The following is a 14,695-nucleotide window of genomic DNA, read 5'->3' as shown; positions in this document are numbered from 1 at the left end:
GAACAAAAAACATTGCCTTAGTTAGCACAACTGTAATAACTGCAGCCATTTTTTTCATTCATTGCTACCGACTCTTCCAAGTTCTACCTATCTCTGACCTGTAAACCTGTCTCTCATGTCTGGCACCGCAGCCATACAATTCTTTTATTTTGTTACATCTTTTTATTGTAAAAGGGAAAAGAACAAAAGGACATATGACAGCAGTGGTTATCACAGCCAGCGTCAGATCACAATTATGTGTCTTATAAATATCAGGACATTCATCTCCAAGTTTTGACATGTTGCTTACCCATTTCCCCCTTTCAGATTTCAACAATATTGCTATTGTACGTAATCCTCAGACCCTTCCTAACTGGGAGATCTTCCATCCGGCTGACAGGGCATCCCTCTACTTTCATTCCAGCCTCTCAAATGTTTGTCCATTTGTGTGGGCAACCTCTCCTTTCGTAAACCACCTTCTCTGCCTGCATGCACTAATCCATGATGGTTTCCCAATCCCGGAATGTGGGCCCCACCTCCGCCCTCCAATTTCTGGCTTTGTTACATTTGGCCACCATGAGGCCTAATGTGACACACAGTCATTGCCCAGCTGTTTAATTTGTTGCCTCCCAAATATTTAATAAACGCCATTGAGAAGCCCTGCCTATTCCCCACACAAGATCATCAAACGTTTTACAATCGCCTTCCAGTACGTCTGAATCATTGGGCATTTCCCCCACAGGTGTAAAAATGAGCCCTCCTGGCTGCAGTTCCTAGGACATTGTGTTGACTTAAGTTTGCCCATTGATACTAGTGTTGTACATGTATAATATGTCCTGTGTAGGATCCTTAGTTGGACCAATCTGAATTGTGACCGTATGGCCACCTCCCAAGTGGACGCAATTACTCAGGTCCACAGATCTTCCACCAATTTGGCCGGCACTTTCCCCAAGATGTCGGGGGAATTGTTTAGTATTTTACTATAGGTTAAAAATATATTGCTTTTTCTTTCAGATAGTCATCTAGCAACCTATCCTTAAGAGGGGAGAAGACCAGAAGATCGGTACCCTTTGGAATGGCAAGTTGTAAAGCATGCCTTATCTGACTATAGCGGAAGGTATTTTACGACACCAACTCATAGTCCTTTTGAAGGTTCACTCACATGTCACCTACCCTTGAGAGGCCAATAAGGTCCCATCTATCAAAAAGTGGGTGGTTTGCTAGAAATTCCAACTACGCGTATCTGATAGGGGAGTGGATTGGGTAATTTTCTCTCGCCACCCTAGAGCCACTGACCCTGTATGCCATATCATAATTGAGCTTGATGTTGGTGTTTGCTGCAGGTGTTCCTCGTTTGCCCCCATAGATGGCTCTACGGAAACCCCACAATCCCATGTTGTATTTATCAATCCTATAGGCTGGTTTGTCATGTGCTAATGTATTCACAGATTGATCACTATAAGCTGCGCTGCCCAGTAATAATATTGAAGAGCAGGCAGAGCAATCCCTCCATCGTTCCATCTCAAAGTCAATTTATTTAACGCTATTCATTAAGTCCCTCCATCCCAGAGGATTGTCTGTACCTCCGCTTCAACTGCTCGCAAGTATGTGTGAGAGCCCAAGTAGGGCGTAATTTGCAAAATGTATAAGAAGTGGGGAAGCGCCATCATTTTGCATAAGGAGGCCCTGCCTATCTACGACAAGAGCAAAGATCTCCAATGTTGTACATCTTCCCGAAGTAGTCTTAGTGGGGGTACTAAGTTGAGGTTCATAAAAGACCATGGGGTCTCTGGTGACATAAATTCCCGGATATTGGAATCCTTCTGATACAACTCTTGCTGTGCAGGTTCTGGGAAGTTTCGGTCTTAGGCCATAGAGGACGTATAAAGCAATTTATCCCAGTTTATGGTGTAACTGGAGCAATTTTGATACAGGATAAAGATATGGAGCACCCTGTGTAGGGAGGAGTAGGGTTTTGCCAAGTAGAGAAGGATGTCATTTGCATAAAGGGAGATCCTATCCTCCCAATCTGCAGTCCATCTAAGTCCCCTAATAAGAGGGTGACCCCGTATCCACACCGCTAGTGGCTCCAGGACTTGCGTGAATATCAAAGGAGTAAGGGCACAGCCCTATCTCATCCCTCTTTGTAATTTAACAACAGCTGAATGCCCCCTATTTACCGTCACTTGTGATAAAAGTTCCGCATATAGCAGTCGGACAGAACTTTCCACCAAACCCCAGTCTCTCAAGGACAGCGAACAGGAAGGGCCATTCTATCATATCAAACGCCAATTTGGCACCCAAAGACACCACAACGGCCACTTCTCAAATGCTGTCAGCTCTCCCCAGAACTCCCTGAAGATGCTGAAAGTTAAGTGCGGTTTTTCTACTAGGCATAAAGCCTGGTGGATTAACTTGTGTAGCATTGGAGCCAATTGGGTTGCCAACACTTTCGCTAAAACCTTGACCTCTGCGTTTAGCAAGGATATTGGTCTGTAAGACAAACAACTCTCCAGTGGTTTCCAAGTCTTGTGTATCACTACTATATTTGCGAGCCTATGGTTTTTGGGTAATTTCCCAATTTTCAGACTTTCCTGGCACATCTTCACTAAGTATAGGGCAGTTTTGGTTCCTGTCAGTTTGTGTAGTACAATCAGTAAGCGGTTCGGGCCATTGCTTTCCCAGCTTTTAATGATTGGATAGCCTGCACTACTTCACAGTTTGTAAGATCTGATTCAAAATTATCCTTGTCTGCTTCCTCCAGTTAAGGCATATCCAGAGTTGCTAATAGTTCCATTGCTTCATTTTGGGTGATGCGAGCTGATAGCGTATATAATTGCCTGTAGTAAGTTGCGAAGACATCTGCTATTCCCTGCCGATCCCTCGATGTCTCCCCCCCCATCTAGAGTGATCTCAAATACCCATATGGAAGCTTCTTCTCTTTTCCAACCAGACCAGGTGCTTGATCGCTTTGTCCCCCACCTTGTACAGGCAATGTATGGTCGCTAGGTGTTTGGCTTTTGCCGCATTCTCATCAATATCTCTATATTCTTTTTGATTCATTCGTAGCCTATGTTGTGCATCTGTTTGCTCTGCAGTAGCAGTTCAGACTCTAATTTTGGGATTTCTCCTTTTATGTCTTCCAACTGTTTCCGCGTTTCTTTTTGATATCTGGTGATCAAAGTAACCCTCTGGCCTCTAACCACCGTCTTGTATGCCTCCCAGGTCGATTCTACTGATCCCTCTTTTTCTTTAAAATAACAGGTTGTCATCTTTTGCAGACCAGCTCAAATTAGCCACATAATCCTTGAATTGTTTGGTCAACTCTGAAAATTTTCTTTTTTCAGTTTCTGTATCTGCACAGCTTTTTGTTTTAGTTGCATGATATGATGTCTATTAGATCCGTGTATGGAAACATATACATTTCCATTCTGTACTAGTGTGCTTTAGCTTTATGCTACAGTTTCCCGGGGATGCCCTTGTAACCCAGCTCTATGATATAGAGACTACTTTCTTTATTTAATACATATTTTCAGACGTCAAATTGGCATGAGTGGAACCTTTTTTTAGCACAATAGGTAACGGTATGACAACTATTGGATGTAAATTTGACAAAACCTTTTTGACTAAACTAAAAACATCCTGTAAGAAATTGGGTTATTGGTTGAGAGGCATGAAACTCTCCTCAAGCTGAAACCACAATCCTTGTCATGGTGAAGTCACAAGCACACCTCAACATAATCTGTGCTCAACCCTCTAGTAGCTTGGCATGGAGCAGTCTGACTTAAAGGCAATGTGCAAAGTATTTGTGCAGCACTTTAAAGAGTAATACAGTGGAAAACACCACACAAAAAGGATTCCACGCCAGATTACGATTAAAAAATAGATTAATTAAGAAATCAAGACCAACCGGCAAAAATTCCATCAGTAGAATTAGAGATAAGCAAGTTTAAAGATTTCAATAAAAATACCTCCAAAAAGCCCAAAGTGGCAATTGTGGATATCTGCTCGTGCCAGACTGGGACAAAGCCACATGTTCAGGCTGACAGTGATGGGAGTATGGACTGGCTACAAGGACCCATGTGAGCTTGACACAGGTAAGCCCACTGAAAAATAGTATCTTAAATCCTGTTTTATGGAGTGTAGCGAAGTTCCGCTCAGAAAATGCATCGCTCAGGCAAGATAATGCATTAGTTCCGAGAAGCGAAACTGCGATGTGAGGTCCTGCATATTTGTCGAGGATCCTCTCGACAAGGGCTTGCGATGGAGAAGTCCGGCGTGGAAGATGCGTTATTGAAGGCAATTTATGGCTTCCGAACAGGGCCGGACTAACTGTAGCGGGCACCGGGCATTTCCCCGGTGGGCCGCCAGGGTGGGGGGCGGTTTTGGACCCCTGGGAGCTGCTTTTGTTGAAGGGCTGTTTTTGCAGTATAGCCATCATATTGCCCCCTGTAACAAAATCGGTAGAAACTAGCAAAGGCAAACAGATCGGCCACAACCCCCAAACTCCCGGGGGGCCGGCCGAGTACCTTGCCATGGCCGGTTTTGGTTCCCAGTCCGGCCCTGCTTCCGAAGAGCTATGAGGCTGTCATGCAAGAACCTGTTTAGCCATCGAGGCTGAAACTTTTCACTCACCCAGTGTCACAGATCTTGGTTGAATCCTTCATCATTCTTTAGCTCACTTTACCACCCCAGTTCAGACCCAGCCATATGCAAATCAGTCTTGACCCTATGCCTCATGAGAACAGTTCAACCCGAACTGCCAAGCCTGGTCTTCCCTGGACCGGAAGCAAGGATACTGGGAACAGTTTCAGGGTAACACCCCTCATTAGCCAGGCTAGCTTGAATCCAGTGGTAAAGTAAGCAAGGGACCCACGTGTGAGCATACCCTGCCAACTTAAGGAGAACAAAGCAGAGCATATTCATGTGGAGGCTTGTGAGAAAGTACTCCAAGCATGATATGCAATTAAGTTCTTCAAGTCCACCACAAGTCAAGACCACCAAATACTCAGGATAAGTAAAAGACACAAAATAGTCTCCTGACCTTATAAAGGAGTATAGCCTCAGACCACTTCATTGATTTGGGTGACTTCCTTGGCTTTCATTTTTTAATGATGACAGGCAGGAGACATGTCATCACATATATTAGTATATTAGTATATTTGACTCTTATGTTGGGGTCTGATTTAACATACGGCTGTAAATGAGCACTCACACTTTCTTGTATGGCTTAGGACCCACATCCACGTGAAGTCTGGTGCACCAGAGTCACATCAGAATTTTCTGGAGGATCCATTTTCTCAAAATATCTCCCACTTCATCATACTTTGAAATTTACCTTTTAGTTTCTACTCTTACACTGTTCTTTAGACTGATCAGGCTTGTAGGCTGATGTTTCTCAAGATGTACAAGGAACACCATGCTGTAAACTGCATTTTTATTTGAAAAATTAAATACTTTTGATACTGTAAATTAGAAAAGAGATTACAATTTGATAAGAACCAGTTGTAAAATGTACTCTTCTACTTTGTCCCCCGGTCTTCTCTGAATGACATGCTACTTCTCTTAGTCTAAAATGTGTCTGAATTGGGTTAATCAGCAAGTCACACACCACTCCTATTAGTAAACAAATCTATGCTTTATCTAACTTGTGCAGACCACTGACATGTCTGTATGCCAAGCATCACTCCTGTGAAATGTGAGTTCAAAAACAAGTTTAAACCATTGTTGTACATTGTTGACCTTCTGTACACCATGGGCAACCTTAGTTTGTCTATGACCATAACAGGCCACACCCTATGTATTTTATACACCTGTCATGTTGTTGAAACATTTAACGATTAGTTGAGGCAGAGCAATCAGGACACTAAGAAGGCTTAGAATCTCTGGAGTGCCGAAATGGCTTTCTCTCACAGGCCTTTGTCAGCCTGCGGATGTGATCAACATCTTCCTGGAAGAGGCCATAATGGTGGCAATGCTGCAGTGTCTCTGAAAGTCCTGCAAGCAGAATGAGGAGAAAATGTTGAATACAGTGAAAGATTCATTTTGAGGACACTGGCCCCCCTTCAATCTACAGAGGGCGAAGATATCCAAGACATAACAGTTGTTGGACAACGAGGTGCTAGGGATCAACTCTGCATTCGGGATGGAAATACTCAGGGTCTGAAAGCTTCCTGAGCTGGGCCCAGTAGGCAGTATGGGGAGGTCAGGCTCACTGTTGGTGGATAAATGATAGATAAATGGTGACGATAGCAGCACTCAGGAAGCTCAACCTCAATTTTAATGGTAGAAAGTTGCATGTATTAACTTTAATACATGGGATTCTGTAATCCCTGGATAAACGAAATCTCATTTTTTTTATAATTGTTGCCTTGTGATGCATCATTATCAAAAAAGAGAGGCCATAACTCAACTATTACTAGGTTATTACAGTTGAGTTCTGACTTCACAATTCCTACTTCTTAAACCAGCAGCCAGGTGAAAGGCGGGTCAGGTCACAGAGCATAGCTGAAGCAGCTGCTCAAAGCAAGAAAAACCGAACGCTACCTTTCTTCCTTCTTCTCTACTCTTTAGTTTACAATGACAACCAGAGAGAACATGTTTTTTTTGTACACTCCTTAGATAATTAGAGAAAAACTAGAATCTTTCTGCATGTTTCTACGCATTCCAAACTAGTGCTGCTTTTTTTCATACTAGATTTAATATAAATCTTTGTAATAAATAACTAACACGTTATTGATTTGTTTAATTTTGCGCCAGAGGTTAATTTTTATTCTTCATTTTTGTAAATGTGCTCACTCTTTCATATGAAAGAGTTACACACCAAGATTTTAAGCTGTTTGTGTGAAAGGTAATAGTGTGTACCCCCTGGTGTACATGATAAGATAAGGATATTGGAGTTCCTTAACCTTATAAAGGAACTCAGCCATTGGCCTCATTCCTCTAGATGGTTATAGAAGTCCTTGGTGACTTGCAATATCCTTATACGGTACAGCAAGGGGAGTACTTCATCACTTATGTTAATTTTATTAAGGAGAGAAGACCTGTAGGCGCTCAAAAAAAATGATCTCTGAAGACAACCAGGCATCGCTGAGATTCCATCATGTTGCGTTCTAATCAAGGACCCTGATCGATACTGTGACCTTATGCCTCTATTCGGCTATAAATCCATTTATTCCCTATATTGGCATAACTGTTCAAGTGCAATATTCAGAAACTCGTCTCTGGCCTCACACGAACAGAGCCACATTTCAGAATAGCTTTCTCTGCCACTTCCTTTGCAACCAATTAGTGCAATGACATAGCAGAAGTTACTATCTCAGATTCCTAGATTAACACTCCGAGTTCTTCAACAAGAAAAAAACTCAGCAACTTGGACATCCCCGCTTGCTGTGTTTTGATTAGTAATAGAACTCTAATGAGCACTGATAAACGATCACTTCCTAGCGACATCTTTATTGACGTATTATGTCCAAAAACTTACGTCAAACAAGGCACCTTTCAGGTATAAATATTACCAACGTTGCCTTAAGCAATCGCTGTTGTGTTGCTGAAGCTATCAATGTCATGCTGATGATACCATAGCTGCTATCGCTGCTAACTAGCGAACGATGGTGTGGTGAAGTTAGGAGCTGAACAGCCGTCTCCTGCGAAGAGCCCAGCAGATGCAAGCTGCCCGCGGATGCTGCCCCTCCTCCTCCTCCTTGACGCGCTGAGAAGAGACGCTGTCTTTCTCCTGCAGAGAAATCCAGCTCCGGCGTTTCTGGTCTACCCTTGCGGGTGACTGGGATATCGACCCCCTGAAGGAGATACCAGACCTCCATCATTCTATTCCAGAGGTATGGTGTTGACTAAACCCTTAGAGAGAATTCTTGAAGCAAACCTTGGCAAAACCAACTTAACTTAAAGCTACTTACTTACTCCCCTCCCAAGTATTAGGCTTAGGTCAGGTACACTGGGGTAGGCGTAGTTAGAAGCACCAGTTGAGTATTTTAGCCTAATGTATATATGAATGTATATATGTTTTATTCATTTTAAACCATTGTATGGCTAAGTATTATTTCGCAATACTTATCTTACTGTACGTACTTTTTATAATAACAAGTCTTGCAATTGTGGCAATTCATTTCTCTTGTACGAGAAGAAAGACTGTTCAACAAATGTTACCCTTTATTGAAAACGCCCGTCTCTCTATTCTCTACATATTGTGAAAGTAAACTGCACAACCACTGACTGAGTAAAATAACTGTCTATTGTTTCACACGACCCTAGAGATTGACTCTTAATCTGAGGAGCAAAGTTGTCATGTTGCACGGTTGTTGTAAAACTGAATCCCTTCTTGTCTGTACCAGGGAAGCTGATCACTTCCTATTTCAGTCAAGAAAGTTTCCAGTGACCTCTGAGCTAGTTGGTAACAACCCCAATTAAGTTTAGCGTAGTCAGTGGAGGCCTGGAAGATGCGCACTTCTACGTCGATACTACTGTTTATGTTATTCCAATGCGCAGGGCCTATGGGGAAAATAGGAACTACACTACATGGCGCCCAAACGTTTGGTAAGGCGATAAACTAACGCAAGACGTTAGAGTAACTCAGTCGTGCATTTTTCACACAGACCCCTTTCTCCCGTAAATACTCCAATAGACGTCTGGAGTGGGTGAAAGGTTAAACTCCGCCCGAACTCAGTAAAAAGAGATTCCTATGTAAAGCTCTGGTTTATTCAACGTTGAAGGATACAGTGTTCCAAAATATTGTGCACCTAATCTTTGTCTCCTTGGAGACCTACTCTGCAAAACCTGCATTTATAAAATGTCAGACAGTGAAGAAGAAAGGGAAGCAGCTAGACTAGCGACCCTACTAATAGAGGAAGACTCGAGTCTCCTACAAACAGACCCGGATGCTATCGACATCCCGGTCCACTTAAGAAAATCTATAACGTTAAAACTTATAGAAAATGGACTGACCACACAAGGTGGCACAGTCGTCTTCGTGATAGAGGCACACGAATATCGGAAGACAGAGGTATTCTATTCATGGATAAACTTTCCAGCGGCAAACGCTAGAACAAAAGAGTTTCACTATTACCAAATAGAGAAACCACTGGATGAGTACGCTCCTTTCGAGGAGACTGAAATCCCACTAAAATTCCAGGAGCACCTGCTCTGGTTTAATGGCACCCTAAAACATAATGATCATATTACCAGGCTCGGTCCACTAGGTAGACCAGGAGCAACGTGGCCGGTTCTAGCCAGCTACACACCACATCCGGACATTGCAAAAATGTCAAAAGAAGAGCTGTTAGTACAGCTAAAAACATTAATAAAAATACATAGGCAATTGGTCCAATATGTAATGCGGACTGCAACAGTCCAACCAGCTGTTAATGTACCACAGCTGACCCCACATCAGGGGAACACTAATAAAATTACACCACAGAACATACAGTCATGTCTTGGTAAAACACCCATAAAACGGGAACAAATTCCTTTCTGGTAAGCACAGAAAATCACTCAAATAGAGGCAGTATTTCCGGATACTACCCATATCGAGAAACACAGAATCTTGACAATCTGCCTCCCTATGGGAATCGCACCACACGTGGAGGACTGCGACACTTGGGGTACAGTCTTTGCCTCCATTTACACAAAAACACATGGTGTTCCGTCTATGGCGGTAATACCAGATGTACTAAGACAGATTCAAAATGAATACGGTCCAGAACCTGCTTTAACTCTTGGTATGAAATTACTGAAAGACTTCAAGCAGGTCTCGGCTATAGTATTAGCCAACATAAAGGGAGAAGCAGCATCTGTGGCGATCCGCCAGAAGTTGAAGGAAACAGATATAACAGATCAGCCAGTTGAGCTTGCCAAAATCATAGGGAAATGCTATGAAGAATTAGGTAGAGACAGCTTGGGTGGGAAACCAGTAAAGCCCCAACTGCTCGAAAATCCTGAAAAATTATTTATTAAAAATAATTTAAACACTCCTAAAAAGAGCTGGGATGGAAATAAACAATCCACTCCCAAGGAAAAAGTTTTCCAGTCCAGACGGAGGGAAAGAACTCCGACTCGAGAACACCAGTCTCCCCAAAGGGAGCCCTCTGAGAAAAGATATAACCTTAGAAATAGGGATAATTTGAGAAAACCAGATACATATCAAAGTATTGATACACATCCCTCTCGATCTTTTTCGCAGAAATCGGAAAGAAGAGGAGAGTCAGACCCAGGAGAGCACGCCAAGTCCAAAGACAAGGAACCTGCTCAGAGTAAAAAATCTCAATTTCCAAAAAAGAAGGTAGCCAGTATTAGAGTAATCAACCATGCCAAGAATACTGAGGACACAGTTGAAAAACGGGGAGTGGGCACAGACAATGTTAGACAGTGCAGCAGAAATCAGTATAGCCCGCAAGATCTTGATGAGTCATCTGGAGACAGTGGACACGAATGAATACATTCAGGTTGAAACTGCCGACACCAGACTTAGCGAGCCCCATAAAATATACAAAATGACATTGCGTATAGAGGGTGATAAGACTAGGAAAATAAAGGGTCTATTTTGGGATAAACTCTCAAAAGGCTATGATATTCTGTTAGCTGAAAAAGATTGGCCCCCAGAGTTTGCCAGGGAGTGCCCTCATGGCGAAGAAATGATTATGCCTTCCTTCTCGAATCACATTCCGATTCACAAAAAATATACTTATGCAAGGAAATGGGCAGTAGCCCAGGCACCGGCATTATATAAAAATCATGTAGGATGGGATGAGGACTCACCTCCTCACAAAATCCAGTTAAAAGGTGAACCAACTGCCCAACGGCAGTATCCTATTAAGCAAGAAGCTAAAAAACAAGTCAGGGAGATCTTAGATCAACTGGAGTACCAGGGGGTGATTGAAACATGCACCTCTCAAATGAACAATCCTTTGTTTTCTGTCTCCAAGCCAGACAATTCATATCGTCTAGTTTTGGACTACAGACACCTTAATGCATGTTGCAAAACTTTTGCAGTACAAAACTCGCATAGTGCAGCCCTAATGAATAACATAGTTAGGAAAAAATATAGAACGACATTAGACATATCTAATGGTTTCTTTTGTCAAAACATTGCACCAGAAAGCAGGTATTTGACCGCTTTCTCCGTAATGGGGTCTCAGAAAAATTTCTGTTGACTCCCACAGGGGTTCAAGAACAGCCCAGTACTATTCTCAGCTAGGGTAACAGAGTTACCACAAATATATGATGATGAGGCATTATCTTACGTAGATGATATCTATCTCACAGACGACGACTTGGATACTCACTTGAAAAGAGTGAACACCATTATACTTGGGTTCACAGCAGAGGGTTACAAATTCAACTTTAAAAAGTCTCGAATTGCCCATCTGACAGTACTATTCTTAGGATACGAATTATCAAGTGAAGGAAAAAGCCTAGCGGACAACTTCTTAGAGAAGTGCGCAGTACTCCAAGCTCCAAAAACGCTGAAGAATTTACAATCCATTCTAGGTTTTCTGAATTTCTGAAGAACATACATTCTAAATTACGCAGAGAGGGTTAAACCTCTCTACGAACTAATTAAACCTGATTTTAAACAAATCAATTGGACTCAAAAACACACAGAAATGTTGAGATCACTGCAAACAGACATGTTAGCAAAAACAAAATTAGATACACGTGACAACACACGCGATCTTGTAATCCGAGTCATCCCAGGAGGATGCGGATTCACGTACCTAACCTCTAATGAGGGAGAAAAGGTACCAATTTCAATTAAATCTCACTTGTACACACAAGCAGAAAAAACATTCAGTCACACAGAAAGAACTGTGAAAGCAGTGCAAATTGCATTAGCCAATGAACGAGAACTAGCACACGGCAAAAGGATTAATATCCTTGCAGCAGAATCCGCCTTCGAGGCGCTATTCAGCCCAGTAAATCTGCCTACAGTGTCACTGGATCCGAAATGGATACAGTGTGTAGATTCTCTAGGAGCGGAAGATGTGAAGTACTATTTCGCCCCGCAATTTGAAGAACTGAATGATTTAGAATATGAAGAAGAATATCCTCTGCCAATCGAACTTCTGCCTCTCCCACAATACGCCTGTATAATCTATACAGATAGATTTGTACAGCATTTCAACGTAGAGAGAAAATCCTACGATGCAGCCTGTGCGATTGTTAAAGGTCGTTGGCTGTGCGGTAAGTTCAGATCAAAAGTAACAAAAACTGAATCAGTAAAGTACTGTTCGGCTCAGAGAGCTGAAATCAGATGTTTAAAGATGGCGCTTGAAAATTCAGAACGTGAATTCCCCACACTTATCGTGTGCGATTCTCATTTATGCATCAACTCTTACAATAATAAACTGCAGAGCTGGATTGAAAACGATTACAAAGATGACACAGGTGCCACAATAAAGCATAAATTGCTCTGGAAATAGGTAGCTCTTTTACAGAAAGAACTACAAAAGACTCACGTGATACACGCACAGTCTTCAACGTGATGGCGTTCACGTTGCAGGGAATTCATTGGCTAACACAGCCACAGCGGAAGCAACTAAACCGGCTTCCGTAGCCACAAAAAAGCATGCAGAAAAATACATCGACGGGGAAACCATGCTGGCAGTAAAAACGACCGTAAAAGGCGACTGTGCAGCACTACCCGTGAACTATCCACTCAATTATGCATACGTAATTGATGCAAACTCCGTTCCTTTTGCTCGAATCCCTGGAGTGGGGGATAGGGTAATTCCAAACAGGGACCGGAGGGGCTTCCTATTACAGGAAGCACATATGGGGTTGGGTCTGAGACACCAAACAATCAGGGACTCTCTGAGAGAATTGGAATCAGAGTACTGGTGGCCGGAAATGAGTGAAGGCATTCATGAGTTTGCAAAAAACTGTGAAGACTGCAATAGAGATTGCAGTGGAGAACCGGCCAGTGTAGTGTCAGAAGCCCTAATAGAAAGCATTAGGCGATCTATCCGCGCTATCAAAAAAGAGAAACGCGTCCCATTGTACATCATTAAGGCTAAACACACTTAAAAAATGTGGCCTCCAGCGCTCGGCTGACGCTAGAATGGTTAAAAAAGATCTGCAAGTCTTTATCGGCACATACGCAATTGCCAGGTTCCATTCTGACCAGGGTCCTGCTTTTAGCTCTCGAGCTTATAGGGAGGCCATGGCCAGCATGGGAATTGGGTTGCGGTATTCTTGTCCGTCGCACCCCGAAGGGAATAGTGTGGTTGAAAGAAAAAACCGGGACATAAAGCGATCTATAACAGCGAAGGTATTAGGTTCAGGCGCTGGGTGGGTCAAACATCTAATAAGTGTCCAGACCAGTCTTAACAATTTTCCAAGAAATTCTCTAAAAGGTTTCAGCCCATACGAACTATTGTTCGGAATTAGAATGAGAATTCAGGACTTAGATAGTCAAGTATCAGTGGTACAAGATAATAAAACAGACTTTGACATCAAAGATCGTTTGGCTGTTTTACAGGACCTGAATGAAACAAGAAAGTCCTTAAGCAACATAAAGTTAAAGCAACAGCCCCAGCAAGGCCTGTCTGGATTCCAAAGATTGGGGATCTAGTCAGAGAAAAAATAGCGGTGAAGAAGGAATTTGGGCCTTCTTACAGAAAAGCAGTACCTGTCTTGGCAGTCACCGGAACAAGATCAGTAGTACTACCGCCCCTTGCTGGTAAAAAGGAGAACAGAGTTGTATCTATCGACCTGGTAAAACCACAAGCATGTGGCCTATAATCAACAGTAGGCCCAGTGGACTCCCAAGAAACAACAGAATACCCAAACTTGCAACAATCCAAGAGGTTCAAACTGAAAGACTAATCACATTCGATCAGCCTGCAGTGCACAGAGAAGGACTATGCAATAATGCCATGGAACTCGTGCCTCTTGAGACACAGATTGAAACAGTTCGGCAAGAAACACCAGTCTACAATAATGTGGCATCAGAAAGTGCTACCGAAAGACAGATTGAAAGAACAATCCCAACAATTGACAGAACTGCCTCTGGTTATTTCATCGACTTTGACCACTTTTCCGAGGATCAAAGTAACCCCGAAGTGATGCCAGAAACTAAAAAGACTTTTAAAGAAAAAGCAACGGAACTCTTTCATCAACTGAAGGAAATCTACCTTATTTCCCCTTGGTTAGAGTTCTGGTTCGGTCTAGGTGTATTTTTCCTCCTGCTTTGGCTCATCATGGTACTTTGTTTGGGAAAATTCATTGAGGGAAAATATAGTACAATGGACACAGCAAGTCAGAACATCAACCTAGTCCTCAAACCACACAGATCATCCCACGTGAAGAAAAGAGAACTGTCAACAGTAAATGTCACATTCATTCCGATACCCGGTGGTGTAGTATGGGAGAAAACTGACTATGAGATCTATGGTCCGGTCGAAATCTTGAAGTATCCTCATCAACTGAAGGTTTCCTTAAGTGACTTTGTAAAACCTAGTACATTCTCTGATGATTGGGACTTTAACAGTATTAATGACATGATGTCTGATTTAGTAATGTCAGCTAGATTCACAGAACATGATTATTTACAAGGTTCGTCTAGTTATGAACAGTTGTTCTGTTTTACACATTATGGCGATCATTATTTGCATAAATCTGCACAGCCTAGAAATGTTTTTAAATATAATCAATGGGAACATTGTGCTACACCACCTAAAAGCAGTTCCAAAACATTCTTTGA

This window comes from Lissotriton vulgaris, chromosome 9, assembly GCF_964263255.1.
Source record: "Lissotriton vulgaris chromosome 9, aLisVul1.2, whole genome shotgun sequence".
Taxonomy (NCBI): Eukaryota; Metazoa; Chordata; class Amphibia; order Caudata; family Salamandridae; genus Lissotriton; species Lissotriton vulgaris.
The sequence above is the reverse complement of the archived record's forward strand: the minus strand, read 5'-3'. Positions refer to the sequence as shown.